This window comes from Crocodylus porosus, unplaced genomic scaffold (genome assembly GCF_001723895.1).
Source record: "Crocodylus porosus isolate Cpor-Errol unplaced genomic scaffold, CroPor_comp1, whole genome shotgun sequence".
NCBI classification, from domain to species: Eukaryota; Metazoa; Chordata; order Crocodylia; family Crocodylidae; genus Crocodylus; species Crocodylus porosus.
Window position 1 is genome coordinate 2,046,834 of NW_017728940.1, and position 4,227 is coordinate 2,051,060.

Here is a 4,227-nt window from a genome sequence, read left to right on the forward strand (position 1 = left end):
GCAGGGCGCAGATGGCCCCCCGAGGCGGCCTGAAGCTCCCCCTGCTTCCTGCCAGCCGCCGCAGCAAGCCTGGGCCCTGCAGCCGCGCCTCCAGCAGCCCCTCGGCCTCAGGGAGCCGACAGCCGCCGCCACCCAGCCAAGGCCGCTTCGCTCCATCGCTGCCTGGCCTGCGCCTCACCTTAGGCCCTGCCCACGCGGCCTCGCTTGCTGCAGAGGAGGGCCCGCGGGCGTCAGGCCGCTCACCCGATCCGCCACGGGCCTCTTCGTCTTAGCTTCCCGCTGGGAAGACGAGGAGCAAGGGGTTTCAAGTAGCCCTGCGCCCTGGATTTTGTGGCGCTTGACGTGGGTGGGAAGCTGGGGCAGGCCTCCGAAGGTGGGGCCCGCAAAGGATTTTGCAGGAGATGCACAGGGGCCCCACGCTCTGCGAAGAGCAAGTCAAAATTCCCAGCCTTTGCGAAGTCATTTCTGTGATTCAGCTTTCCCCACCTGTTAAACAAATGCCAGCCGGCCCCCCGGGGAGCAGAACAAGGGCAAACACCCAACAGCCCCCAGCTGCGAAAGACAAAAGTCCCAAATCATTCATTGATGCATAGGTGAGCACAGTAGGGCAAGGAGCTTCCCAACCAGGGCTCACGCGGCATAGCTACTGGCCCTGCTCCACTTCAGAGGATCACAGTGATGGGTCACAACTGGTCTGAGCCCCTGCTCCAAGCAGGGCCAGCCCCAACTACAAGGCTTTGAGCCAGGCCTTAAAAACCTCCAAGGATGGAGAGTCCACCACCTCTCTGGGTAACTCGTTCCCCCTAGTAAAAATTTTTCCCAATACCCAACCTAAACCTCCCTTGCTGCAACTCAAGCCCATTGCTCCTTGCTCCATCATCAGCCCCCACTGACCACAGCGAGCGGGGAGCTCTTTACAGTTAAATCCCTGCCTTGTGTGCACCAAAAACATCCAACTCAGCCCCCTCCCTCTGCAGCGAAGCAGTTAACTGTCCAGGTGAAAGCCAGCTGACTACACATCAAACTCCTGAAGGCATCTAGTCCAACACCCATTATTGCTGCTATAAGCACATTAAAGTTGCACTCAAGGGCTTGAATATGGCAATGGCAGGAATACTGCCTATTCAATGCTAAGCTTCTGAAATTGTAATTTTATTTTTAAAATTATATATAAAAAACTTTTTAAATAATTTTAAAAATAAAATTAAAATTTCAGAAGGTTAGGGTTCAATAGGCGGTATTCCTGCCCGTATATATGCATTATATAAATATATATGCATTTAAGTTGTGTATCTTGCAAGTGGAAACAGAGGAAAAAAAGTCAACTTTTTCTTTACCAACAGAGAGAAAGCCAAAATAAAGAGAACTTTGGCCAGAAACATGCTTTAAACATGTTTCCTTTCCAACAGGGTCTATGAGAGTCAACTGCTCTGGGTTTCTCCTCCTTAAGGCCCCCACACAGGCCTGGATGAAAAGCAGCATCTCCCAACAAGTTTTCCGTTGCTGCACAGGCTGAGCCCAGAGCACTGCCATGCCTCTGGGGATATTACCTCATCTGGACATGACCTGGGACCCTTCTGGAGAGGATGGATCATATCCCTCTCATTCTGGTTTCAAGCAAATGCTTGTTTCCCTTCATTCAGAAAAAGCCATTTGCTAAAACACTTGAGATTGAGCAGGTCTGAGGCGCACAGCCCTGGTGAGCAAGGCACAACTAATGTCCGCTCCAGAATGTCATACGTGCCACTAGGAGCATGCCGCAAGCTTCTAGCTGCAGATACACACGGCATTAGAAGCAAAGCAAAAAAGCTGAAAGGATTCAGGCTGTGGTTACTTTATAGTTTTAGTGACCGTATGTTACTGTTGCTATTCCATGATACAGATAAAGTGCAGCCAACTCAGGGCTGAAAAAAAGTCAAAAAAAGTTTGAGAACCACTAACCTAGCAAGTATCAGCCCAGTCATCACACTTCATATTTGTTTCTGCCTTTATCATCATGAAACAGAGCAGAGGGCAACAGAGACTGTGGCAGATTTGATGAAGTTGGATTGCACCCGTTTGTGTTTCCTTGAGCAGAGCTACCATCTGGATTGCATTTTCCAGGCAATGTCACCGTGAGAAACCCCGAGTGCAGTTTCTCCCCCATTTTGTTGATACGTCCAATGATTAAAACCGGGTATTTAAAAGAAAGTTTACACTGAGCCTCCAGTCAGTCTTTTCAGGCCCAACAAAGGCTGGTAACAGTGAAAACAAGACAGCTCACATCAGAGATCTTCCAAAGACACAAAAGAACCCAGCTGGGTACCCTTGCTGCTTGCATGAAATATTAAGTGACCAGGCACTCTTGAGCTTCATCGATCAACTGGAAGGACAGAGCCAGGAAAACACTTTAAAACCAATTCCTTTATTCACCAGACAGTTTTCATAACATTCTTTGAGGAATTTTCAGGCCTTCCTTGACAGGTATTTGTCCTTTAAATGCTACAAACAATAGACGAGACTGGCTTCAAGTTCCATCGTTCCTCTCGTGACACAGAACCACTGCACCACAATCTTTTCATTCCCATTTATCTCCCTTTCACATTTGGGTTTGCCAAGGCTCTCTGGAGAGGAGAGCCCAGGCAGGTTGTTAGACTGCATTAGCTAGCGAGTCCCCCCTCCACTCCCCCAACCCAGCGTAGATGAGACTTTGTGCTAAAGTTGGTCAAGTTAAAACCCACGTGAGGTAAGCCACAGCTTTACTTCAATCAGCTGAGCACAAATAAAAGTAAGCACAAGTGCTTACAGCTTTGTTTCGATTACCCCAGCTCTACCTCTTCGTTTCTTACGAACACATTTTCATTGAGCCTAGCTGGGTCGACAACTGCTATTCCCAGACCTAAATCTAGATGCTAAGGAGTTAGCGTCTCACTTTAGGGAACGTATTACATTCATCGCATTAAATGAGAAGGATTAAAATACAACCCCATAACGGGACTGACATCTTCCGAGAAGCTTGGCAGGGATCCTGGAAACAAAGTGGGAGGCTGAACCTCTTTACTGGTTGCTTCCTCATTTTACCTGGGGAGAAAAATGACATATCAGTGGTCTGCTCTACAAGACTATACCCCTTTTTCATGTAATTCATGGACAGAGCCTAGAACCAAGTTAGGAGAACCCAGCTGCCTAATGCCTGTGATGAGAGGCATTTCTGTTTCTCCAAAAGGAAGACTGGGCTAACACACATCCATCACAGGATAAAACTGAATTCATAAACCTTTTTATATAGGATGCATTACCACATTGTCCGTCTTCTGCATATCACTTGGACCTGTCCCTGAAGTTCCCCAAAAGTATCAGGTCATGCTCACCTCTGCTCATGGCTCAGTCTTCTGGGCACCCATCTTGCTCATATCATGGTGGCTTTCTCTGGTGTGCTCGGACCGTCACTCATCCTTGGTGCCGATTTTCCCAGACTTGCGTTCAGCTGCCCAGCTTTTTGCCACATCTGACGAGGCTTCATGCTCCAGGGCTGTCATTAGGCTTATCCCCTGGAGTCTCAATCACCACTTCAAATTTGGTCTTCTCCATCTGTCACATTTGACAACTGGCACCTCCCTCATACAGTCCTACACAAATAAAAACAAAAAACTGGCTGCCACCACCAAAATGCATCCAAGTATTTTGACCCGCAGCAGCTGTTAAAACCTAGCACAGCAAACAAGTCAGGGTCCACTCCCTGAGCACAGGCTCAAAGCACCAAATTCAGACACCTGAAGCATAACTTTTACAGTCTACTGCAGTATCTACAGTTGGTCTACTATCATTCTTTCATAAGCCAATAAAAAAAAAGACAGCTACCACCAATAAGCAGATGTGAATTATAAGGATTTAAAGCATCTCCATTGCAAGCAGCTGCAATAGAAGAATATTATTCACCTTGCGTGGTGCAGTGTAGCATCTGAGCCTAAGAAAGCAAAAAAACATTCCAACAAGATGGATTAGTCACCAATCCCATCAGATCTCTTTATAAATTCTTTGCAACACATCAACAGTCCTGACAAACAAGATGTCGACTTATGTGCTGTTTCCTGCATGGTTTGTCTCCTCTGTCATGGTCCAAGGACTCAGAGAAGCCATAGGAATATGCAGGCTGCAGACCAGAGGCCCGGCTTGTTCTCCAACGTCGTGGAAGGGGACTATACGTCATGGAGCCCAAAGGCCTACGCTCCCGTATGCCACACGGAC

General features: G+C 47.9%; 1 long non-coding RNA gene across 1 annotated transcript in view; it reads right to left on the reverse strand.

The window, feature by feature from the left end:
• Positions 1–2,383: 2,383 nt before the first annotated feature.
• LOC109318604 overlaps positions 2,384–4,227 on the reverse strand; it is a 5,327-nt gene continuing 3,483 nt past the window's right edge. Inside the window, exons 2-4 of the long non-coding RNA XR_002103287.1 lie at positions 3,919–3,946; positions 3,351–3,608; positions 2,384–3,060 (exon numbers count right to left, since the gene is read on the reverse strand). This is a non-coding gene — a long non-coding RNA (uncharacterized LOC109318604). The remainder of the gene's footprint in view (positions 3,061–3,350; positions 3,609–3,918; positions 3,947–4,227) is intronic.